General features: G+C 47.0%; 17 non-coding genes and 3 pseudogenes across 17 annotated transcripts; all 20 read right to left on the bottom strand.

Annotated features, from left to right (window-relative positions):
* Positions 1–13,542: 13,542 nt before the first annotated feature.
* On the bottom strand, positions 13,543–13,705 carry LOC134981339 (U1 spliceosomal RNA). Its single transcript, XR_010190546.1, has one exon. It is a non-coding gene; the product is annotated as a U1 spliceosomal RNA (small nuclear RNA).
* A 152-nt stretch (positions 13,706–13,857) lies between these two features.
* LOC134981862 (U1 spliceosomal RNA) lies at positions 13,858–14,021 on the bottom strand. The gene has a single exon (XR_010190767.1). It is a non-coding gene; the product is annotated as a U1 spliceosomal RNA (small nuclear RNA).
* Positions 14,022–14,691: 670 nt separating this feature from the next.
* On the bottom strand, positions 14,692–14,854 carry LOC134981532 (U1 spliceosomal RNA). The gene has a single exon (XR_010190670.1). It is a non-coding gene; the product is annotated as a U1 spliceosomal RNA (small nuclear RNA).
* Positions 14,855–15,006: 152 nt separating this feature from the next.
* Positions 15,007–15,170, bottom strand: LOC134981864 (U1 spliceosomal RNA). The gene has a single exon (XR_010190768.1). It is a non-coding gene; the product is annotated as a U1 spliceosomal RNA (small nuclear RNA).
* Positions 15,171–15,862: 692 nt separating this feature from the next.
* LOC134981471 (U1 spliceosomal RNA) lies at positions 15,863–16,004 on the bottom strand (annotated as a pseudogene).
* A 152-nt stretch (positions 16,005–16,156) lies between these two features.
* On the bottom strand, positions 16,157–16,320 carry LOC134981897 (U1 spliceosomal RNA). The gene has a single exon (XR_010190795.1). It is a non-coding gene; the product is annotated as a U1 spliceosomal RNA (small nuclear RNA).
* Positions 16,321–16,994: 674 nt separating this feature from the next.
* Positions 16,995–17,157, bottom strand: LOC134981419 (U1 spliceosomal RNA). The gene has a single exon (XR_010190604.1). It is a non-coding gene; the product is annotated as a U1 spliceosomal RNA (small nuclear RNA).
* Positions 17,158–17,309: 152 nt separating this feature from the next.
* LOC134981901 (U1 spliceosomal RNA) lies at positions 17,310–17,473 on the bottom strand. The gene has a single exon (XR_010190799.1). It is a non-coding gene; the product is annotated as a U1 spliceosomal RNA (small nuclear RNA).
* Positions 17,474–18,165: 692 nt separating this feature from the next.
* On the bottom strand, positions 18,166–18,307 carry LOC134981422 (U1 spliceosomal RNA; annotated as a pseudogene).
* Positions 18,308–18,459: 152 nt separating this feature from the next.
* Positions 18,460–18,623, bottom strand: LOC134981955 (U1 spliceosomal RNA). Its single transcript, XR_010190843.1, has one exon. It is a non-coding gene; the product is annotated as a U1 spliceosomal RNA (small nuclear RNA).
* A 671-nt stretch (positions 18,624–19,294) lies between these two features.
* On the bottom strand, positions 19,295–19,457 carry LOC134981458 (U1 spliceosomal RNA). Its single transcript, XR_010190623.1, has one exon. It is a non-coding gene; the product is annotated as a U1 spliceosomal RNA (small nuclear RNA).
* A 152-nt stretch (positions 19,458–19,609) lies between these two features.
* Positions 19,610–19,773, bottom strand: LOC134981966 (U1 spliceosomal RNA). Its single transcript, XR_010190852.1, has one exon. It is a non-coding gene; the product is annotated as a U1 spliceosomal RNA (small nuclear RNA).
* Positions 19,774–20,447: 674 nt separating this feature from the next.
* LOC134981421 (U1 spliceosomal RNA) lies at positions 20,448–20,610 on the bottom strand. The gene has a single exon (XR_010190605.1). It is a non-coding gene; the product is annotated as a U1 spliceosomal RNA (small nuclear RNA).
* Positions 20,611–20,762: 152 nt separating this feature from the next.
* LOC134981997 (U1 spliceosomal RNA) lies at positions 20,763–20,926 on the bottom strand. The gene has a single exon (XR_010190877.1). It is a non-coding gene; the product is annotated as a U1 spliceosomal RNA (small nuclear RNA).
* A 671-nt stretch (positions 20,927–21,597) lies between these two features.
* On the bottom strand, positions 21,598–21,760 carry LOC134981364 (U1 spliceosomal RNA). Its single transcript, XR_010190566.1, has one exon. It is a non-coding gene; the product is annotated as a U1 spliceosomal RNA (small nuclear RNA).
* A 152-nt stretch (positions 21,761–21,912) lies between these two features.
* Positions 21,913–22,076, bottom strand: LOC134981979 (U1 spliceosomal RNA). Its single transcript, XR_010190863.1, has one exon. It is a non-coding gene; the product is annotated as a U1 spliceosomal RNA (small nuclear RNA).
* A 695-nt stretch (positions 22,077–22,771) lies between these two features.
* On the bottom strand, positions 22,772–22,913 carry LOC134981487 (U1 spliceosomal RNA; annotated as a pseudogene).
* A 152-nt stretch (positions 22,914–23,065) lies between these two features.
* LOC134981904 (U1 spliceosomal RNA) lies at positions 23,066–23,229 on the bottom strand. Its single transcript, XR_010190802.1, has one exon. It is a non-coding gene; the product is annotated as a U1 spliceosomal RNA (small nuclear RNA).
* A 671-nt stretch (positions 23,230–23,900) lies between these two features.
* On the bottom strand, positions 23,901–24,063 carry LOC134981416 (U1 spliceosomal RNA). The gene has a single exon (XR_010190601.1). It is a non-coding gene; the product is annotated as a U1 spliceosomal RNA (small nuclear RNA).
* Positions 24,064–24,215: 152 nt separating this feature from the next.
* On the bottom strand, positions 24,216–24,379 carry LOC134981980 (U1 spliceosomal RNA). Its single transcript, XR_010190864.1, has one exon. It is a non-coding gene; the product is annotated as a U1 spliceosomal RNA (small nuclear RNA).
* Positions 24,380–24,695: the final 316 nt, after the last annotated feature.

Below are 24,695 nucleotides of genomic sequence, written 5' to 3' on the forward strand. Positions count from 1 at the left end.
CCCTTTAAAAGTAATTGTATCTTTATTGTATTTTATGTGTAGTTACTTGGTTAGATATTCTATGTTATTTTGGTAGTGTATAACTTGTACTGTATTATTCTTTTGCGATTGAACGTTCATTCATTTCCTTAAAAGGCGTTAGACCCTTAGACCGGTATTTGAGTGTTTATTATATTGCTAAGGGGTTCTCTGAGCGTCACATACGCTCATACAGCTTTTAAACTAACAAGGTTACACTCTGTTGCATTTACACCTTATCACTAAACAAGGGTTTACAGTATAAGTATATTGTTTATGGTATAGTTATAAAGGTTTAACACTGTGAGCGTCAGCGCCGCTGGTGATCTCCTCGTGGTCTCAAGCGTCCGCTACGCTGATAGCGTACCATTACGTTAGTCGGCAGCCTATAGCATGCTTGCCCGTACGCTCTTAGCCGTGAGCGAACGTGCCGCTCGTGCGTCTCGACCACGGCTAAGCGTTTGATACGCAACGTGCGTACTCTTACGGTATTCCATACGTCAATTGCGTACTGTGTTCTTTAACCTATTAGAGGGTTTTTAGTAAGATAAATATTAGGCTTTATCAATTGGCGGCTCGTCCGTCCTTCACATATCTGCACTAGGTAATTTCAGCAGACATTATCGGTCAGCAAAGGGCGGGAGGTAATATTCCTCGTAGTGCTGACCAGATAAGCGTCTGCTTCGCTTAGTAAAGGGTGCTGAAGGAATCCGGAACCGGAGGTAAGAACAATACGCTAGTGTCTTTTAAAACTGTTTTTTTTTCCTGTTCTGTCTTGCGTACGCACGCACGCATACATCTGCATTTCTTTTCATTCGTGTATTTTCACATATCACTCTCCTGGTTGCCATTTCACAATTGATAACGTGCTTAGAAAGATTTGTTGCTATTAGTAGTTAAAGAGTAAAAGTAATACATTAAGGGGTAATTTGTAAAGCACGCACACAGCTTTGCCTAAGATACAAGGAGAGACCTGTGTGGTGCTCGGTAGATGAATACAATTAAAGATCATCTACATTGATAAACGTGTTAATTGTATTTCTGTGGACATATCTGGCTGGCATACACGTGTCTCTAACAAAAGGGTGAGACTAGTGTACGCAACACAAAGGCCGACGCACGTAGCGTATATTACGCAACGGAGCGTCCGGGTACGCCCACATAATTCAAAACACACGATAGTATTATTTTTAACAGGCGAAAAGGAGGCAACGCGATAAATAGCGCAAGTCAATTTTAGTGTCCAAAATTTTAAGCTAATAGATCCTTCTCCAATTTGCGACTCATCTGGTCTAGACTGTTTACTGAATGAAAGGAATTTCTGCGCAGAAATAAAAATTAAAGTGTACATGTGGTGAGTGTTTGTATATATAAGTTTTTACAATTTTTGGGTTGAACCACAAGAAGTCGAGTTCTCGTGAGGTACATACATGTAAGTGACGTGCATGGTGGCTTGGGAGGCATCCCTTGTTAAACATAAATTTGAGCATTAGAGTATAGCAGACCAGGAGGTCTACTGTAGCACAGACCAGGAGGTCCGGAACAGACCAGGAGGTCTAGGTACAGCAGACTAAGAAGTCCGCTATAGAGAAAAGTAGCACAACACCAGGAAGGGTTGGTGCGGAACCCATATAGGCCATTAAAGCTCTGGCTGAAGGAATTCGCAGCCGTAATTTTCGATTCCACTGGTCGCTCCGCACATAAGATTAGTTGCTTATGTGCAGAACGATTGTACCGCACGTAATTGTGTGCATTAGTTAGTAACCTGACCAGTACCATTTGCATACGAAAGGGGTCATAAACGCTATTTGTACATTCTAACGTGATTTGTGTAATTTTTTTTTATTTTAAGGGAGGTTCGCTGGTCACTCGGGAACTATCCAACATCCGATACTTGCTGGGGACTGGTAGGTCCAACACGCCCCAGTAAGTAAAGGTTCATAGGGGCCCTAGGTTGGGTACAGCAGCTCTGAATCAGTGATTGCAGTACTGGCCAACGTGGGCGAGGAGTGAGTGGAGTACTCGGTAAACTGCCACCGTCGGCCTACCCCGAACATCTTGGTTTTGTAAGGGTTCGCTGAAGACCCTGATTTGAAGGTCAGAGGTAGTGAAAGCAACACCTGCAAGTATGGGGGCCAGTTGTTCAGGTAGGGGGCGATCAACCTCGGTTCGGGTTGATTCAGTAAACCGGCCAATCGGGTCGGCAAGGTATGTAATGTGTGAAAAATACGGTTCACACACAGAGGTTTTATGTGATGAATGGGAAAGGATGACTGTGCATGACGGGGAAAAGTTTCCCCGGGTAGGTAGTTTTAGCCCAGATGTGTTACAAAATCTAAGGAGAAGGATATGTCTCATTAAATCAACAAAGAGACGGATCAAACATTATGACTACTTACAGTTATGGCAACAGGAGGGTGAAATACAGAGAGGATTGGCTCAGGCGGCTGGATCTAACCCTATCAGGAAACTGATAGCTACGGCACCACCGCCACCTTACATAACGGGAGAGAAGTTGGTTGCAGAGAATGACGCACTAATGTGTGATAAACAGGCACTTAGTAACTGTATAAATGTTAAGGATAATATGAATAAGATGAGTAATGCAAATATTAACCCGTGCAAGTTGTACCCTGTTTTAAACTTTCCCCAGGAGTGTGATCAAGAGGACGAGTCAACAACACTATCGGCACTCTCCCTAGCAGCCACCATATCAGAAACAGCAGTGGGCACGACCCAACCCGTAAGATTAGTATCCAAGGCCCCTAGCGGAGGGACAGGTGAGGTCGTATCAACGGGTAAGTACGGCACCATACACTATGCTGAAACCATTTCACCACAAGCTGTAGAATCTACTCAGAATGATGTTATTAGACTTAATCCCGTTAGGGTAATAGCAGTGCCAAATGGGAAAACGGACACTTCAGGAGTCACTCCTGTCAGAAACATTGCCATGCACTGCCCGTTTTCCCGAATGGAATTAAGAGCAATATGTCTGAATTCCCTGATCCTAGGAAGGATCTAGTTGCTCAGCTAGAAATACATTAGAGATCTAGGGAATACGGTAGAGCCCAATAACAAAGACTGGCAGATATTGCTGATGACATGTTTACCCTCCAATGTCGACTCAGCACAATTTTTAGCTGACTGTAAATTAGATGAAGATGTACCCCTTACGGATGTGTACAACCAAGACAATGTAAAGAGGATAATTTTACAGTTAAAAGAGTATTTTCCAGCTGTAGTTAAATGGAACAAAATTTTCTCCATTAAACAAAAAGAGTCAGAAACAGCTGCTGAGTATTTTCATAGGGCACTACTGGAAATGGCTAAATACACAGGCATAGAAGACATTAAGACAAATGCAAATCATAGAGAGGTAGCAGTATCTGTGTTAATGGATGGTTTAAAGGAGGTATTGTGGACAAGGGTACAGACCACGCAACCATGTTGGCGAGGTCTGTCGGTGGCTACTTTGAGAGAGGCTGCTATTGATCACGATCGGAATATCACCAGACACAGGGAGTCACAAAGTGATAAGTTAATGGCCGTAAGTATACAGGCCCTGACCACAAGGCAACCTTTGTATAAATCTCCAAACCCTGTGGGTAAGTCAAATGTGGTAACTTGTTATTCCTGTCATAGAGAGGGACATTTTGCACGAGACTGTAGAGTGAAACACACACAAAAATCATATCAACCCCCTAGACAACGACATGACACACGAAATTGGGATCAGGGACCGCAGAGACGGAGTCATGAGCCACATGCAGGGGAAACAAAAAGGTATCCCCCAAAAAGAGACTGGCAAGTCTCTGGTAGTTCCCATTTACCCCCTTCTCAAGTAGTTGCTGCCAGCGCGATTCAGGGAGGTCACCATACCCAAAAGGGGTGTGGCCATACCTGTAATCTGCAGCCAGTGAAATTGATTGCAAGCCTTGGAAGTGAACCCGAGGTCACAATTGATGTAGCTGGTAAATCATTAAACTTCCTTGTAGATACGGGGCCGGCCAAATCAGTGATAAATTCAACAGTGGGCATGAGAACCACTGGTAAGACAATTCCAGCCATGGGAGTAACGGGAGTAGTCCAGCACTACCCTGTTAGCAAACCAGCAGAGATTACAATAGGGCCTTTGCATACCAAGCATTCCTTTTTGCTGGCGGCCACGGCACCGACTAATCTCCTGGGAAGAGATTTATTGTGTAAAATGGGGTGCGTCATTTATTGTACTACTGAAGGTGTATTCTTAGACATACCTGAGAATCACGCTCAGGAAGTGCGAGACATGCTAGACTCCTCATCAAAATTAATGTCACATACTGTTATGATAAATAGGAATCCATCCCAGGTAGAAGAAATGACATCCCAAATACCAGAGTCACTTTGGACTAAAGATGGACAAGACACTGGATTAATGGCAAACGTAGCTCCAGTAGTTGTGCAAGTAAAAGATGGTAGGATAGCTCCAAAAATCCCACAATACCCTCTGAAGCCAGAGGTGGAATTAGGAGTATACCCCGTAATAGAGTGCTTGCTACAACAGGGCATTCTGGTAAGAACATCCAGCTCTGCCAATAGTCCCATCTTCCCTGTGAAAAAGAGTGGGGGGAGGGGTTACAGGCTAGTACAGGATATAAGGGGGATTAACAAAATAGTTGAGAGTCAGTTCCCCGTAGTGCCAAATCCAGCTGTCATCCTTATGCAGATCCCTCCCACTGCGAAATTTTTCACTGTTATTGACCTCTGCTCCGCCTTTTTCTCGGTACCCCTGCATCCTGACAGCCAATATTTGTTTGCATTTACATACAGAGGAGTCCAATACACATGGACTCGATTACCGCAAAGTTTCATAGACAGTCCAAGTATATTTTCACAGGCTTTGCATGATTGTTTACAGTCTTTCCAACCAGAGAGTGGATCAATATTGATACAGTATGTGGACGATTTACTCTTGTGTTCAGATTCACTGGAAGCGTCCCTGAAAGATACGAAACAGCTCCTGTTTAATCTTTCAGACACAGGACACAAGGTTTCCAAAGACAAATTACAATTATGCCAGCCTAAAGTAAAATATCTGGGACACTGTCTAACACAAGGACTGAGACACCTGACCGCTGATAGAATTCAAGCAATTAGAGACATGACTCTGCCACAAACCCAGCAACAGATCAGAATGTTTTTAGGAATGTGTGGGTATTGCCGTAACTGGATCCCAGGGTTTTCCATTCTAGCATTACCTTTGCAGGAGATGGTTTCATCAAACAAACCTGATCGGATTTCGCATACAGACGAATCCGAGATGGCATTTGAGAGACATAACCAGTGCCTAACGCAGGCACCAGCATTAGGTATGCCAGACTATGGGAAACCCTTTGAGCTGTACGGAACAGAAAGTGCTGGTTGCGCGGCAGGCGTCCTAATCCAAAAGCACGGTGATGCCAGCAGGCCGGTAGCATACTACAGCGCTCAGCTAGACACGGTAGCGCGATCCCTCCCCACATGCTTGCGAACTGTCGCTGCGATAGCATTGCTAGTTACAAAAAGCGAAGATGTAGTGCTAGGACACAACCTCACAATTCATACACCACATGCAGTGTCAGCCTTGCTGAATTCTGCCCAAACCAGGCACGTCTCATCAGCGCGGTTTACAAGATGGGAATTGGCATTAATGGCCCCCGTAAACATCACCATAAGGAGATGCAGTGCATTAAATCCTGCAACATATCTCCCAGGTGTGCCTGGACAGGCACAAAGGGTGGAGGATGAGAGTGATGGGGAAGGAGGATTTAATACAAGGGATGACACACATGATTGTATGGAATATTTGACCCAAAATTTCACGGCAAGGCCTGACATCAGTGACAACCCACTGGAAGATGTAGATTTTACTTTCTACACTGACGGTAGTTGTCACAGACAGACGGACTCGGGAGACTTGTGTACTGGATACGACCAAGGCACCATAGAAGCAGAACCGCTAGGCCCACCTCACTCAGCCCAGGTTGCTGAACTGGTTGCCCTAACCAGAGCATGTGAATTGGCTAAGGGAAAGTCAGCCAATATCTACACCGGTTCTAGATACGCCTTCGGGGTAGTCCATGATTTCGGAGCCCTATGGCGCCTCAGAAATTTCATGACGGCAGCTGGTACACCGATATCGCATGCAGCTCACATCAAAAGACTTCTAACAGCGATACAGGAACCCGACAGAGTGGCTGTTATCAAGTGTAAAGCACATACATATAGCCAAGTCCCAGTATCACTTGGTAACAGCCGAGCAGACGAAGCTGCTAAGTTAGCAGCTGGTACCCCCAGACAGACAGACACCACACAATTGATGGTATTCAATACCATCAACACACAGAAGTTTAGTGAAATGCAAAATTTGTGTTCCACACAGGTAAAGGCAGTTTGGAGGTCAAAAGGATATGGCCAGGAGTCCTCAGGACTCTGGACAGATGGACAGGGTAAACTAGTGGCACCCAGAGCATACCTTCCATGTTTAGCTGAAGCAGCACATGGGCTGACTCATCTGGGCAAGGAAGGAATGTGCAAGTTGGTAAGAGCATATTGGTGCGCCCCAGGATTCTCATCCCATGCAGGTAAGAGAGCAATGTCATGCCTTACCTGCTTGAGGAAGAACATCGGAAAGGCAATACCAACAGAACCATCTCATATCCCACCTACAGGCGTCCCTTTTCAGGTAATACAGATTGATTTTATACAATTACCCCCTTGTCGAAATTTGAAATATGTACTTGTTTGTATAGATGTGTTTTCAAATTGGGTCGAAGCATTTCCTGCGGCCACAAATACCGCTATGTTTACTGCTAAGAAAATTGTGCAGGAATTTGTGTGTAGATACGGTATCCCTAGAATAATTGAAAGTGATAGGGGTACCCATTTTACAGGTGATGTCTTTCAAGGAATGTGTAAGTTGATGGGAATTGATAGTAAGCTGCACACTCCGTACCGCTCCCAGGCGAGTGCGAAAGTAGAAAGAGTGAACAGCACTATTAAAAATAAATTGAGCAAAGTTATGGCAGAAACAGGATTAACATGGCCAGAAGCTTTACCCATTGTACTATACAGCATCAGAACCACTCCCAGGTCCCCTCTTAATCTGTCCCCCTTTGAAATTCTGTTTGGTCGACAACCGCATGTTATGATTAACCCTCAGGATGATTTGAAGTGTAACAATGAAGTGACTGTAAAATACCTGGTTAACATGAGTAAACAGCTAAGGAATCAGAATGACAATCTGAAGTTAGTGATTCCTGATTTGCCAGATAGTAATTGTCATGACATTGAACCTGGGGATTATGTAATGATACGGAATTTTCTACGCTCAGGTTGCCTTATTGACAGATGGGAAGGACCATACCAAGTCTTATTGATTAGCACGACAGCATTAAAGGTTGCCGAGAGAGAGACTTGGGTTCATTCGTCCCATTGTAAGAAGGTTGCTGATCCAGAGAGGTCCCGTGATAAAGAACAGACGGTAGAGGAAGTTGTATCACTGGAGTGTCTGTTTCAGGAGGACTGAGACGGCACCTGAGCATTGAGAATAATAAGATCATTGGCAGTTGTCGATTCCCTGTTCCCTTTTATTGTTTTTCTCCACTTCCCATCCCATCTCCCTCAATTGTTTCTTTCCCCCTTCTCATCCTTCTCCATTTCCTCCAATAAGATGGACTTGCCCCAAGAGACTGTGATCCGGATTTTCCTGTTGACCATGATGTTGACCAGAGCAGTCTGTTCCGGCGAGAGTACCATGGAGGTCGAGAGAGGTTCTGGAATGGGTTCTGATGACAAAGATGGAGGCGTAGATTTCCAAGAACAACATAATCACCGAGTAAAGGTGAGTATCAGAAAACGATCTGCTAGCATTGACAATAGAAGAAATTGTGACGGATTGTTAGTTGAAGAGAACTGTATCTGTAGACTCTGTGACAGTGTAGTTGAGGATGGGTGTATCAAGAAATGCCAATCCAGTTTTAATATCCACATGGACCGGCATCCATTGAGTGACTATCACTCCTTAGTGGGTAAAGTGTTAAATCAGACAGATTGTTGGGTATGCTCTCAAGTACCTCAAGGCCATAGCAAATCAGGATTAGTGCCCTTCCCGTTAACTATAGGGGAGGTACTTGAGCTAAGTGGTGGGAGGCCGGTGGACAGGAGGTTTAATATCTCCAGTCCTCCTAGTTTGAAGCTCCACCAATATCATGTGGATAGATCCCTAGTATGTTTTAACATTTCCAATCCCTGAAAGCCGGGAAATTGGGAAGTGTCATGGAATAACCAAACCATGACCTTTTCATACAGAGCCGATAGAATGCCAACAGATACAGAACTTATACGCCACATAGCCGGTAGTGGAAAATATTTCCGATATAGGTATACCTTAGGAAGTAGGACCATGAGAGTTGGAGAGGTATCACCAGGATACTGTGCACATATCGTACAAACTGATACGTGTACTAAACAGATGGGAGAATTAGGGTTAGGAGATTTCATATGGAAAATGTGTAATATGGTAATGTCCTACTCCGTCCCATATGTTCTCCGCGATGATGCATATTTCATATGCGGGAGGAAGGCGTATAAGTGGCTTGCCCCAAACTCAGAAGGGTTATGTTATATTGGAAAAGTACTGCCTGAAGTAATGACGGTATCACATACTAAAATGAAAGATATTCACCGTAGTGCCCAAGCTCCTTATACTCACACTCATTACGAGCACATCGTTAAACGGCACCTAATAGAAAGAACAGAGCATCCGGCCTCTGACCTGATCAATGAATCCACCGGGATTCAATTCCTAATCGCGTTAGATATCACTCGTACCGCCAGAGGAGTGATAAATTATAAATACATATCAGCGCTTGCAAATTTATTAGACAATATCACTGAAATGTATGACAACACTTTTAGGTATACCGGAAGGGAGCTCCAAGCTTATAAAACAGAACTGGTTCAGCATAGGATGATTCTCAATTATCTCACAGCTGTGACAGGTGGGTATTGTGTTACCCTAGCAACTCAGTATGGAATAAAGTGCTGCACGTATATAACAAACAGCACCGAGGTTGCAGTTAAAATGGGAGTTCCGAAGGAAACACAATCTCACCCTTGCCGCTGTGGGTAATGAGCTGACCAGTTGGGTGTCATGGTTGAACCCGCGAAATTGGTCCTCTGGTTTAGGAGAATGGACCCAAGGTATTATCATGGATGTAGGGAAATTCCTTTTGTGTATTCTGGGTGTCATCATATTGGTCGGTCAGATATTTAGATGCGTTCGGGTTTTAACAAAGTGTAAACGTAGCGCCCGAGTGATGAGTTTAAGGAGTGAAGATACTGTAATAACAACGACTGATTTGATTTATGACCCAATGATAGAGAAAATGTTGTGATGAAAATGTGATTCCACAGTCCGTTTCTTTCACCCGTTTCTCCTTTGTTTTCCTCCAAGGTAAAAAGACATCCGCCTGGAAGAAGAATTTGACAACCTTTTACACAGACAACTGATGGACTATGCCATAGACCCCCATATCCCTAGTACTTTTAATTTTACGCTAGCCCAACACTTTTTGTAAGTCTATGGACATTGATAAAGCTTTGCTTGCGTTTATTGGCAAAAGCACAAAGAGACTACAGTCAACATGTACATCGAGACAAGACAAGACACAAGACAAGACCTCAATCGGCAAATGTATATTAAACTCACATAGTTTATCACTGCATTTACCATAATTGTTCTTTATCTTCATCTCTACAACCTTCAGGTAATAACACACATAGTCGATAGGGAATATAGGCACAGATATCAGCACTCACATATTCCCCCATTCATGTATCATCAACTAAAATGTGCTCCCCCATTTTGTTGCAACCAAAAGCCGAAGAGAGCTCGGTAAAGTTTGACAGCCCATCCACAGACCCGTACCACGGGGTAAGAAGGAATTCAAATGTATACTTCGCAATACCTCGAAGCTTGATTTAAAACACGTACGGCACGATGATACATGACCCCCCAAACATGGATTCATACACACATGCTTCTGCTATCTCACTAGGTCATACCCTTTTCCTTCCTTCTCCTCTCCTCCTCTACCCAATCATAGAAATGTATTATACATGACATATATTTTTCTCTTTTTGAAATGTTTTAGAAAGTGGCAGTTATTGGTGACTGCCAAAGGGTGGACTGTCAAAGTCAGAAAAATATCACGCTACACATTGCCATATTTGCACCTCATGCGTGTCCCCGCTGCGCGTGCATGAGCTCTCCCGTGCGTGCGCATACTCGCTGTTGCGTGCACCCGCGGGCGCACGGTATGCGCATTTACGGTAGAGTTTGTATACATCTAGCGTGCGACTCAATCGTAACATATTTTAACCATATAATGTATTTTGTAGATTATGGTCCCTTTGATAGAATCTGAAAGTTTAGTTAATGTAGCATGTTCATAGACAAAGAGATCCCTCTTTGTTTGATACGAAGGGTCAGACAGGGGTTATACAATGGTGTTTAGTATCCATCGGAAGAGTATTTAATTAGCAATATTCCGGTGTTGGTTTGAAGCGGATTAATCGCTCGTGCGAATAGTTATGGACATAAGAAGTTTATGAACATTTACTGTATTTGCACTTTATTACCCATGCGGCGGAAAACCCAGTTTCCCACCCACCTGAGCAGTTAGGAATAGTCACAGCCCACCTGTATGAATCAACCTATGACCTTTTGTTATAATGCGAAGACGAATTCCTGTGTCCAATGAACAATAAGAATATAGGGACCATTGTACTGTATTGTGTGTAGTGTATAAAAGGACAAGCCGATCTGGGCCAGCTCTCTATTCTCTTCAACGGTTCTCATCACTGATAATAGGGAGCTGGATATCCAGTAGGCGCATGCGATTGTTTCCCTTTGTGCGTAAGTTTCTCTGCAATCATATTGTCTTTATTGTTATAAGCCATTCTCTCTCATTCTCTCTCACTTTCTCTCTCTCCTTCCCCCTTTAAAAGTAATTGTATCTTTATTGTATTTTATGTGTAGTTACTTGGTTAGATATTCTATGTTATTTTGGTAGTGTATAACTTGTACTGTATTATTCTTTTGCGATTGAACGTTCATTCATTTCCTTAAAAGGCGTTAGACCATTAGACCGGTATTTGAGTGTTTATTATATTGCTAAGGGGTTCTCTGAGCGTCACATACGCTCATACAGCTTTTAAACTAACAAGGTTACACTCTGTTGCATTTACACCTTATCACTAAACAAGGGTTTACAGTATAAGTATATTGTTTATGGTATAGTTATAAAGGTTTAACACTGTGAGCGTCAGCGCCACTGGTGATCTCCTCGTGGTCTCAAGCGTCCGCTACGCTGATAGCGTACCATTACGTTAGTCGGCAGCCTATAGCGTGCTTGCCCGTACGCTCTTAGCCGTGAGCGAACGTGCCGCTCGTGCGTCTCGACCACGGCTAAGCGTTTGATACGCAACGTGCGTACTCTTACGGTATTCCATACGTCAATTGCGTACTGTGTTCTTTAACCTTTTAGAGGGTTTTTAGTAAGATAAATATTAGCTTTATCAGGAGTATGTGAGGTGTATGGGAGCAATGGCGCACAGCTGCAGTGCTGTGCGTTACTTCAGTGAAGATCATAAAGTCTTCTGCCGCCTCTGAAGTCTTCTTTTCTACTCATACTCACCCGGCTTCTATCTTCCGGCTCTGCGAGGGGGATGGAGGCGCGGCTCTGGGACGGACGGCGAGGGTGAGATCCTGCGTACCAATCCCTCTGGAGCTAATGGTGTCCAGTAGCCTAAGAAGCAGGACCTTGCAACTCAGAGAGTAGGGCTGCTTCTCTCCCCTCAGTCCCTCGATGCAGGGAGTCTGTTGCCAGCAGTGCTCCCTGAAAATTAAAAACTTAACAAAATACTTTCTGTCAGAAAGCTCAGGAGAGCTCCTGAAAAGCACCCAGTCTCCACTGGGCACAGTATCAAACTGAGGTCTGGAGGAGGGGCATAGAGAGAGGAGCCAGTGTACACCCAGAACTAAAGTCTTTTTTAAAGTACCCATGTCTCCTGCGGAGCCTGACTATCCCCATGGTCCTTACGGAGTCCCCAGCATTCTCTAGGACGTTAGAGAAAATAGGATTTTAATACCTACCGGTAAATCCTTTTCTCTTAGTCCGTAGAGGATGCTGGGCACCCGTCCCAGTGTGTACTGTGTCTGCAGTTATAAAATGGCCCTTAACTCCAGAACATTTATGTGGAGACAACTTTCCTGACTTGACCATTTTCCTTGGATGTTTTCCCCCTGTGTGACTGCTTCCCAGCCTCGTAGGGTTGCATCCATGGTCCCAATGATCCCGTCCTGGATCCCGAACCATCGCCCCTCTAGGAGGTGAGAACTGTGCAGCCATCAATGGAGTGAGATTCTGGTCTTGGAAGACAGGATTATCCTCCGGTGCATGTGTAGGTGGGATCCGGACCACTTGTCCAACAGGTCCCACTGGAACACTCTGGCATGGAACCTGCCAAACTGAATGGCCACGTAGGCCGCAACCATCTTCCCCAGCAACCGAATGCATTGATGGAATAACACTCTTGCTGGTTTCAGAATTTGTTTGACCAGACTCTGGATCTCCATAGCCTTTCCACTGGAAGAAAGCCTCTTCTGTGTCCAGTATGACTTCCAAAAACAACAACCGCGGCATTGGGACCAACTCGATTTTGGCAAGTTTAGGAGCCAACCATGTTGTTGAAGAACTGTCAGGGAGAGTAGATGTTTTGAACAATCTTCATGACCACGGTATGTCCTATGCAAAATAGGTATGATTTGGGATAGGGCTGGGGAGGGCCGCTGCTCAGGCACATCTCTGTCAAGTAAAGGAGATTCAACTGAGGCAGCACAAGGGAACTCTCATCTGGGGACAACAACTGCAGGGAGAACACATATTTTCAGATGAACATGGGAGGGCAGAAGGCTGCCTAATACTGAAGTACCCCCAAAAAACAAACCAAATGCAACAACTAGTACAAGCATTCCTGGGGGAAGGTCTGCAGAAGATGTATTTGCATACGGTGATGTCATCCAAGCAGTTGGCCAAAGTTGGCTGGAACTTTCATCTACATATGAAAAGAGAAAAGGGGTATGCAGGGCATGGCGGCCTTTTGCGGCGCTTGGACGACCCCTTGTTTGTATTAAACACCCCCACCCTCCTTCGGTGTGGGGCTCATGTTGGCCATGCCCCAGCCCCTGAAGCATTCAAGCTGATTTCTTGCAGCAGCTGGGCACTGTAACAGCTCCAGAGCTGCTCTGTAAGGCAGGTAAAAGGGTGTGGGCCCTGCAGCCCTACCTGAAGTTTGCATTGTGCATTAGAAGGCACAAAGTAAGCAGACGGGAGGAGAAGTCAGGATAGTGCACAAGGGTATAGAAGGGAGGGGCTCAAGAAAAAAGAAGTGGAAACAGACAGCAAACTAGGCTGGAGGGAGACCTGAGACAAAGAGATCTGAATTATACGAGAGCCGACCAGGGGAAACACAAATTATGCAGTCAAGTTTTCCACATTTGGAGAAATCGCAGGGGCAGCACACCCAGAGTGCAATGGGTGAGCCTTGCCCTGAGAGAACCACCTTCATGATCACAGTATCTCACCTGGCAGGTAAGTAGGAGTTGGGCTAGAGCTGGGGAGGGTCGCTGCTCGGGCACCCCCCTGTCAAGTGAAGGAGAGCCAACTGAGGCAGCACAAGGGAACTCTCGAAAGAAGAACAAGGCTAGAGGAAGATCTGAGACAAAGAAATCTGACTTTTACCAGAGCTGACCAGAGGAAAGCACAAACACAGTCCCCCACTACCACAAATAATGCAGTCGAGTTTCCCAGATTTGGGGAAATCACAGGGGTCAGCATACCCAGAATGCAATGAATGAACCTCACCCTGGGAGAACAATCTTCATGACCATGGTATCTCCTATGCAAAATAAGTATGATTTGGGATAGGGCTGGGGAGGGCCGCTGCTCAGGCACATCTCTGTCAAGTAAAGGAGATTCAACTGAGGCAGCACAAGGGAACTCTCATCTGGGGACAACAACTGCAGGGAGAACACATATTTTCAGATGAACATGGGAGGGCAGAAGGCTGCCTAATACTGAAGCACCGCCAAACAACAAACCAAATGCAACAACTAGTGCAAGCATTCCTGGGAGAAGGCCTGCAGCAGATGGATTTGCATATGGGATGTCATCCAAGCAGTGGGTCAAAGTTGGCTTCAACCCTCGTCTGCATATGAAAAGAAAAAAGGGGCGTGCAGGGCATGGCAGCCTTTTGCGGCGCTTGGATGACCCCTAGTTTGCATTAAACACCTCCACCCTCCTTCGGTGTGGGGCTCATGTTGGCCATGCCCCAGCCCCTGAAGCATTCAAGCTGATTTCTTGCAGCAGCTGGCCACTGTAACAGCTCCAGAGCTGCTCTGTAAGGCAAGTAAAAGGGTGTGGGCCCTGCAGCACTACCTGTAGTTCGCATTGTGCGTTGGAAGGCACAAAGTAAGCAGACGGGAGAAGTCAGGATAGTGCGCAAGGGCATAGAAGGGAGCGGCCCAAGAAAAGAGAAGTGGAAACAGACAGCAAACTAGGCTGGAGAGAGACCTGAGACAAAGAGATCTGAATTACACGAGAGCCGACCAAGGGAAACACAAATTATGCAGTCAAGTTTCCCACATTTGGGGACATCGCAGGGGCAGCACACTCAGAGTGCAATGGGTGAGCCTTGCCCTGGGAGACGCACCTTCATGATCACAGTATCTTACCTGGTAGGTAAGTAGGAGTTGGGCTAGAGCTGGGGAGGGTCGCTGCTCGGGCACCCCCCTGTCAAGTGAAGCAGATCCAACTGAGGCAGCACAAGGGAACTCTCGAAAGAAGAACAAGGCTAGAGGAAGATCTGAGACAAAGAAATCTGACTTTTACCAGAGCTGACCAGAGGAAAGCACAAACACAGTACCCCACTACCACAAATAATGCAGTCGAGTTTCCCACATTTGGGGAAATCACAGGGGTCAGCATACCCAGAATGCAATGAATGAACCTCACCCTGGGAGAACAATCTTCATGACCATGGTATCTCCTATGCAAAATAAGTATGATTTGGGATAGGGCTGGGGAGGGCCGCTGCTCAGGCACATCTCTGTCAAGTAAAGGAGATTCAACTGAGGCAGCACAAGGGAACTCTCATCTGGGGACAACAACTGCAGGGAGAACACATATTTTCAGATGAACATGGGAGGGCAGAAGGCTGCCTAATACTGAAGCACCGCCAAACAACAAACCAAATGCAACAACTAGTGCAAGCATTCCTGGGGGAAGGCCTGCAGTAGATGGATTTGCATATGGTGATGTCATCCAAGCAGTGGGTCAAAGTTAGCTTCAACCTTCGTCTGCATATAAAAAGAGAAAAGGGGCATGCAGGGCATGGCGGCCTTTTGCGGCGCTTGGATGACCCCTAGTTTGCATTAAACACCTCCACCCTCCTTCGGTGTGGGGCTCATGTTGGCTATGCGTCAGCCCCCGAAGCATTCAAGCTGATTTCTTGCAGCAGCTGGGCACTGTAACAGCTCCAGAGCTGCTCTGTAATTCAAGTAAAAGGGTGTGGGCCCTGCAGCACTACCTGTAGTTCGCATTGTGCGTTGGAAGGCACAAAGTAAGCAGACGGGAGAAGTCATGATAGTGCGCAAGGACATAGAAGGGAGCGGCTCAAGAAAAGAGAAGTGGAAACAGACATCAAACTAGGCTGGAGAGAGACCTGATACAAATAGATCTGAATTATATGAGAGCCGACCAGGGGAAACACAAATTATGCAGTCAAGTTTCCCACATTTGGGGAAATCGCAGGAGCAGCAGACCCAGAGTGCAATGGGTGAGCCTTGCCATGGGAGAAGCACCTTCATGATCATAGTATCTCACCTGGCAGGTAAGTAGGAGTTGGGCTAGAGCTGGGGAGGGTCGCTGCTCGGGCACCCCCCTTTCAAGTGAAGGAGATCCAACTGAGGCAGCACAAGGGAACTCTCGAAAGAAGAACAAGGCTAGAGGAAGATCTGAGACAAAGAAATCTGACTTTTACCAGAGCTGACCAGAGGAAAGCACAAACACAGTCCCCCACTACCACAAATAATGCAGTCGAATTTCCCACATTTGGGGAAATCACAGTGGTCAACATACTCAGAATGCAATGAATGAACCTCACCCTGGGAGAACAATCTTCATGACCATGGTATCTCCTATGCAAAATAAGTATGATTTGGGATAGGGATGGGGAGGGCCGCTGCTCAGGCACATCTCTGTCAAGTAAAGGAGATTCAACTGAGGCAGCACAAGGGAACTCTCATCTGGGGACAACAACTGCAGGGAGAACACATATTTTCAGATGAACATGGGAGGGCAAAAGGCTGCCTAATACTGAAGCACCCCCAAACAACAAACCAAATGCAACAACTAGTACAAGCATTCCTGGGGGAGGGTCTGCAGAAGACGGATTTGCATACGGTGATGTCATCCAAGCAGTGGGCCAAAGTTGGCTGGAACCCTCATCTGCATATGAAAAGAGAAAAGGGGTATGCAGGGCATGGCGGCCTATTGCGGCGCTTGGATGACCCCTAGTTCGCATTAAACACCCCCACCCTCCTTCGGTGTGGGGCTCATGTTGGCCATGCCCCAGCCCCTGAAGCATTCAAGCTGATTTCTTGCAGCAGCTGGGCACTGTAACAGCTCCAGAGCTGCTCTGTAAGGCAGGTAAAAGGGTGTGGGCCCTGCAGCACTACCTGTAGTTTGCATTGTGCACTGGAAGGCACAAAGTAAGCTGACGGTAGGAGAAGTCAGGATAGTGCACAAGGGTATAGAAGGGAGGGGCTCAAGAAAAAAGAAGTGGAAACAGACAGCAAACTAGGCTGGAGAGAGTCCTAAGACAAAGAGATCTGAATTATACGAGAGCCGACCAGGGGAAACACAAATTATGCAGTCAAGTTTCCCACATTTGGGGAAATCGCAGGGGCAGCACACCCAGAGTGCAATGGGTGAGCCTTGCCCTGGGAGAAGCACCTTCATGATCACAGTATCTTACCTGGCAGGTAAGTAGGAGTTGGGCTAGAGCTGGGGAGGGTCGCTGCTCGGGCACCCCCCTGTCAATTGAAGGAGATCCAACTGAGGCAGCACAAGGGAACTCTCGAAAGAAGAACAAAGCTAGAGGAAGATCTGAGACAAAGAAATCTGACTTTTACCAGAGCTGACCAGAGAAAAGCACAAACACAGTACCCCACTACCACAAATAATGCAGTTGAGTTTCCCACATTTGGGGAAATCACAGGGGTCAGCATACCCAGAATGCAATGAATGAACCTCACCCTGGGAGAACAATCTTCATGACCATGGTATCGCCTATGCAAAATAAGTATGATTTGGGATAGGGCTGGGGAGGGCCGCTGCTCAGGCACGTCTCTGTCAAGTAAAGGAGATTCAACTGAGGCAGCACAAGGGAACTCTCATCTGGGGACAACAACTGCAGGGAGAACACATATTTTCAGATGAACATGGGAGGGCAGAAGGCTGCCTAATACTGAAGCATCGCCAAACAACAAACCAAATGCAACAACTAGTGCAAGCATTCCTGGGGGAAGGCCTGCAGCAGATGGATTTGCATATGGTGATGTCATCCAAGCAGTGGGTCAAAGTTGGCTTCAACCCTCGTCTTCATATGAAAAGAGAAAAGGGGCATGCAGGGCATGGCGGCCTTTTGCGGCGCTTGGATGACCCCTAGTTTGCATTAAACACCTCCACCCTCCTTCGGTGTGGGGCTCATGTTGGCTATGCGTCAGCCCCTGAAGCATTCAAGCTGATTTCTTGCAGCAGCTGGGCACTGTAACAGCTCCAGAGCTGCTCTGTAATTCAATTAAAAGGGTGTGGGCCCTGCAGCACTACCTGTAGTTCGCATTGTGCGTTGGAAGGCACAAAGTAAGCAGACGGGAGAAGTCAGGATAGTGCGCAAGGACATAGAAGGGAGCGGCTCAAGAAAAGAGAAGTGGAAACAGACAGCAAACTAGGCTGGAGAGAGACCTGATACAAATCGATCTGAATTATATGAGAGCCGACCAGGGGAAACACAAATTATGCAGTCAAGTTTCCCACATTTGGGGAAATCGCAGGAGCAGCACACCCAGAGTGCAATGGATGAGCCTTGCCATGGGAGAAGCACCTTCATGATCATAGTACCTCACCTGGCAGGTAAGTAGGAGTTTGGCTAGAGCTGGGGAGGGTCGCTGCTCGGGCACCCCCCTGTCAAGTGAAGGAGATCCAACTGAGGCAGCACAAGGGAACTCTCGAAAGAAGAACAAGGCTAGAGGAAGATCTGAGACAAAGAAATCTGACTTTTACCAGACCTGACCAGAGGAAAGCACAAACACAGTCCCCCACTACCACAAATAATGCAGTCGAGTTTCCCACATTTGGGGAAATCACAGTGGTCAACATACTCAGAATGCAATGAATGAACTTCACCCTGGGAGAACAATCTTCATGACCATGGTATCTGCTATGCAAAATAAGTATGATTTGGGATAGGACTGAGGAGGGCCGCTGCTCAGGCACATCTCTGTCAAGTAAAGGAGATTCAACTGAGGCAGCACAAGGGAACTCTCATCTGGGGACAACAACTGCAGGGAGAACACATATTTTCAGATGAACATGGGAGGGCAGAAGGCTGCCTAATACTGAAGCACCCCCAAACAACAAACCAAATGCAAAAATTAGTGAAAGCATTCCTGGGGGAAGGCCTGCAGCAGATGGATTTGCATATGGTGATGTCATCCAAGCAGTGGGTCAAAGTTGGCTTCAACCGTTGTCTGCATATGAAAAGAGAAAAGGGGCATGTAGGGCATGGCGGCCTTTTGCGGCGCTTGGATGACCCCTAGTTTGCATTAAACACCTCCACCCTCCTTTGGTGTGGGGCTCATGTTGGCTATGCCCCAGCTCCTGAAGCATTCAAGCTGATTTCTTGCAGCAGCTGGGCACTGTAACAGCTCCAGAGCTGCTCTGTAAGGCAAGTAAAAGGGTGTGGGCCCTGCAGCACTACCTGTAGTTCGCATTGTGCGTTGGAAGGCACAAAGTAAGCAGACGGGAGAAGTCAGGATAGTGCGCAAGGGCATAGAAGGGAGTGGCTCAAGAAAAGAGAAGTGGAAACAGACAGCAAACTAGGCTGGAGAGAGACCTGAGACAAAGAGATCTGAATTATACGAGAGCCGACCAGGGGAAACACAAATTATGCAGTCAAGTTTCCCACATTTGGGGAAATCACAGGAGCAGCACACCCAGAGTGTAATGGGTGAGCCTTGCCCTGGGAGAAGCACCTTCCTGATCATAGTATCTCACCTGGCAGGTAAGTAGGAGTTGGGCTAGAGCTGGGGAGGGTCGCTGCTCGGGCACCCCCCTGTCAAGTGAAGGAGATCCAACTGGGGCAGCACAAGGGAACTCTCAAAAGAAGAACAAAGCTAGAGGAAGATCTGAGACAAAGAAATCGGAATTTAACCAGAGCTGACCAGAGGAAAGCACAAACACAGTCCCCGACTACCACAAATAATGCAGTTGAGTTTCCCACATTTGGGGAAACCACAGTGGTCAACATACTCAGAATGCAATGAATGAACCTCACCCTGGGAGAACAATCTTCATGACCATGGTATCTGCTATGCAAAATAAGTATGATTTGGGATAGGGCTTGGGAGGGCCGCTGCTCAGGCACATCTCTGTCAAGTAAAGGAGATTCAACTGAGGCAGCACAAGGGAACTCTCATCTGGGGACAACAACTGCAGGGAGAACACATATTTTCAGATGAACATGGGAGGGCAAAAGGCTGCCTAATACTGAAGCACCCCCAAACAACAAACCAAATGCAACAACTAGTACAAGCATTCCTGGGGGAAGGTCTGCAGAAGACGGATTTGCATACGGTGATGTCATCCAAGCAGTGGGCCAAAGTTGGCTGGAACCCTCATCTGCATATGAAAAGAGAAAAGGGGTATGCAGGGCATGGCGGCCTTTTGCGGCACTTGGATGACCCCTAGTTCGCATTAAACACCCCCAACCTCCTTCGGTGTGGGGCTCATGTTGGCCATGCCCCAGCCCCTGAAGCATTCAAGCTGATTTCTTGCAGCAGCTGGGCACTGTAACAGCTCCAGAGCTGCTCTGTAAGGTAGGTAAAAGGGTGTGGGCCCTGCAGCACTACCTGAAGTTTGCATTGTGCACTGGAAGGCACAAAGTAAGCTGACGGTAGGAGAAGTCAGGATAGTGCACAAGGGTATAGAAGGGAGGGGCTCAAGAAAAAAGAAGTGGAAACAGACAGCAAACTAGGCTGGAGAGAGACCTAAGACAAAGAGATCTGAATTATACGAGAGCCGACCAGGGGAAACACAAATTATGCAGTCAAGTTTCCCACATTTGGGGAAATCGCAGGGGCAGCACACCCAGAGTGCAATGGGTGAGCCTTGCCCTGGGAGAAGCACCTTCATGATCACAGTATCTTACCTGGCAGGTAAGTAGGAGTTGGGCTAGAGCTGGGGAGGGTCGCTGCTCGGGCACCCCCCTGTCAAGTGAAGGAGATCCAACTGAGGCAGCACAAGGGAACTCTCGAAAGAAGAACAAGGCTAGAGGAAGATCTGAGACAAAGAAATCTGACTTTTACCAGAGCTGACCAGAGGAAAGCACAAACACAGTCCCCCACTACCACAAATAATGCAGTCGAGTTTCCCACATTTGGGGAAATCATAAGAGTCAGCATACCCAGAATGCAATTAAGGAACCTCACTCTGGGAGAACAATCTTCATGACCATGGTATCTCCTATGCAAAATAAGTATGATTTGGGATAGGGCTGGGGAGGGCCGCTGCTCAGGCACATCTCTGTCAAGTAAAGGAGATTCAACTGAGGCAGCACAAGGGAACTCTCATCTGGGGACAACAACTGCAGGGAGAACACATATTTTCAGATGAACATGGGAGGGCAGAAGGCTGCCTAATACTGAAGCACCCCCAAACAACAAACCAAATGCAACAACTAGTGCAAGCATTCCTGGGGGAAGGCCTGCAGCAGATGGATTTGCATATGGTGATGTCATCCAAGCAGTGGGTCAAAGTTGGCTTCAACCCTCGTCTGTATATGAAAAGAGAAAAGGGGTGTGCAGGGCATGGTGGAATTTTGCGGCGCTTGGATGACCCCTAGTTTGCATTAAACACCTCCACCCTCCTTCGGTGTGGGGCTCATGTTGGCTATGCCCCAGCCCCTGAAGCATTCAAGCTGATTTCTTGCAGCAGCTGGGAACTGTAACAGCTCCAGAGCTGCTCTGTAAGGCAAGTAAAAGGGTGTGGGCCCTGCAGCACTACCTGTAGTTCGCATTGTGCGTTGGAAGGCACAAAGTAAGCAGACGGGAGAAGTCAGGATAGTGCGCAAGGGCATAGAAGGGAGCGGCTCAAGAAAAGAGAAGTGGAAACAGACAGCAAACTAGGCTGGAGAGAGACCTGAGACAAAGAGATCTGAATTATACGAGAGCCGACCAGGGAAAACACAAATTATGCAGTCAAGTTTCCCACATTTGGGGACATCACAGGAGCAGCACACCCAGAGTGCAATGGGTGAGCCTTGCCCTGTGAGAAGCACCTTCATGATCATAGTATCTCACCTGGCAGGTAAGTAGGATTTGGGCTAGAGCTGGGGAGGGTCGCTGCTCGGGCACCCCCCTGTCAAGTGAAGGAGGTCCAACTGAAGCAGCACAAGGGAACTCTCGAAAGAAGAACAAGGCTAGAGGAAAATCTGAGACAAAGAAATCTGACTTTTACCAGAGCTGACCAGAGGAAAGCACAAACACAGTCCCCCACTACCACAAATAATGCAGTCGAGTTTCCCACATTTGGGGAAATCATAAGAGTCAGCATACCCAGAATGCAATTAATGAACCTCACTCTGGGAGAACAATCTTCATGACCATGGTATCTCCTATGCAAAATAAGTATGATTTGGGATAGGGCTGGGGAGGGCCGCTGCTCAGGCACATCTCTGTCAAGTAAAGGAGATTCAACTGAGGCAGCACAAGGGAACTCTCATCTGGGGACAACAACTGCAGGGAGAACACATATTTTCAGATGAACATGGGAGGGCAGAAGGCTGCCTAATCCTGAAGCACCGCCAAACAACAAACCAAATGCAACAACTAGTGCAAGCATTCCTGGGGGAAGGCCTGCAGCAGATGGATTTGCATATGGTGATGTCATCCAAGCAGTGGGTCAAAGTTGGCTTCAACCCTCGTCTGCATATGAAAAGAGAAAAGGGGCGTGCAGGACATGGCGGCCTTTTGCGGCGCTTGGATGACCCCTAGTTTGCATTAAACACCTCCACCCTCCTTCGGTGTGGGGCTCATGTTGGCTATGCCCTAACCCCTGAAGCATTCAAGCTGATTTCTTGCAGCAGCTGGGCACTGTAACAGCTCCAGAGCTGCTCTGTAAGGCAAGTAAAAAGGCGTGGGCCCTGCAGCACTACCTGTAGTTTGCATTGTGCATTGTAAGGCACAAAGTAAGCAGACGGGAGGAGAAGTCAGGATAGTGTGTAAGGGCATAGAAGGGAGCGGCTCAAGAAAAGATAAGTGGAAACAGACAGCAAACTAGGCTGGAGAGAGACCTGAGACAAAGAGATCTGAATTATATGAGAGCCGACCAGGGGAAACACAAATTATGCAGTCAAGTTTCCCACATTTGGGGAAATCGCAGGGGCAGCACACCCTGAGTGCAATGGTTGAGCCTTGCCCTGGGAGAAGCAACTTCATGATCATAATATCTCACCTGGCAGGTATGTAGGAGTTGGGCTAGAGCTGGGGAGGGTCGCTGCTCGGGCACCCCCCTGTCAAGTGAAGGAGATCCAACTGAGGCAGCACAAGGGAACTCTCGAAAGAAGAACAAGGCTAGAGGAAGATCTGAGACAAAGAAATCTGACTTTTACCATCGCTGACCAGAGGAAAGCACAAACACAGTACCCCACTACCACAAATAATACAGTTGCGTTTCCCACATTTGGGGAAATCACAGGGGTCAGTATACCCAGAATGCAATGAATGAACCTCACCCTGGGAGAACAATCTTCATGACCATGGTATCTCCTATGCAAAATAAGTATGATTTGGGATAGGGCTGGGGAGGGCCGCTGCTCAGGCACATCTCTGTCAAGTAAAGGAGATTCAACTGAGGCAGCACAAGGGAACTCTCATCTGGGGACAACAACTGCAGGGAGAACACATATTTTCAGATGAACATGGGAGGGCAGAAGGCTGCCTAATACTGAAGCACCCCCAAACAACAAACCAAATGCAACAACTAGTGCAAGCATTCCTGGGGGAAGGCCTGCAGCAGATGGATTTGCATATGGTGATGTCATCCAAGCAGTGGGTCAAAGTTGGCTTCAACCCTCGTCTGTATATGAAAAGAGAAAAGGGGCGTGCAGGGCATGGTGGAATTTTGCGGCGCTTGGATGACCCCTAGTTTGCATTAAACACCTCCACCCTCCTTCGGTGTGGGGCTCATGTTGGCTATGCCCCAGCCCCTGAAGCATTCAAGCTGATTTCTTGCAGCAGCTGGGCACTGTAACAGCTCCAGAGCTGCTCTGTAAGGCAGGTAAAAGGGTGTGGGCCCTGCAGCACTACCTGTAGTTCGCATTGTGGTTTGGAAGGCACAAAGTAAGCAGACGGGAGAAGTCAGGATAGTGCGCAAGGGCATAGAAGGGAGCGGCTCAAGAAAAGAGAAGTGGAAACAGACAGCAAACTAGGCTGGAGAGAGACCTGAGACAAAGAGATCTGAATTATACGAGAGCCGACCAGGGGAAACACAAATTATGCAGTCAAGTTTCCCACATTTGGGGACATCACAGGAGCAGCACACCCAGAGTGCAATGGGTGAGCCGTGCCCTGGGAGAAGCACCTTCATGATCATAGTATCTCACCTGGCAGGTAAGTAAGATTTGGGCTAGAGCTGGGGAGGGTCGCTGCTCGGGCACCCCCCTGTCAAGTGAAGGAGGTCCAACTGAAGCAGCACAAGGGAACTCTCGATAGAAGAACAAGGCTCGAGGAAAATCTGAGACAAAGAAATCTGACTTTTACCAGAGCTGACCAGAGGAAAGCACAAACACAGTCCCCCACTACCACAAATAATGCAGTCGAGTTTCCCACATTTGGGGAAATCATAAGAGTCAGCATACCCAGAATGCAATTAATGAACCTCACTCTGGGAGAACAATCTTCATGACCATGGTATCTCCTATGCAAAATAAGTATGATTTGGGATAGGGCTGGGGAGGGCCGCTGCTCAGGCACATCTCTGTCAAGTAAAGGAGATTCAACTGAGGCAGCACAAGGGAACTCTCATCTGGGGACAACAACTGCAGGGAGAACACATATTTTCAGATGAACATGGGAGGGCAGAAGGCTGCCTAATCCTGAAGCACCGCCAAACAACAAACCAAATGCAACAACTAGTGCAAGCATTCCTGGGGGAAGGCCTGCAGCAGATGGATTTGCATATGGTGATGTCATCCAAGCAGTGGGTCAAAGTTGGCTTCAACCCTCGTCTGCATATGAAAAGAGAAAAGGG

The sequence above is a fragment of the Pseudophryne corroboree genome, chromosome 12, assembly GCF_028390025.1.
Source record: "Pseudophryne corroboree isolate aPseCor3 chromosome 12, aPseCor3.hap2, whole genome shotgun sequence".
Lineage (NCBI taxonomy): Eukaryota > Metazoa > Chordata > Amphibia > Anura > Myobatrachidae > Pseudophryne > Pseudophryne corroboree.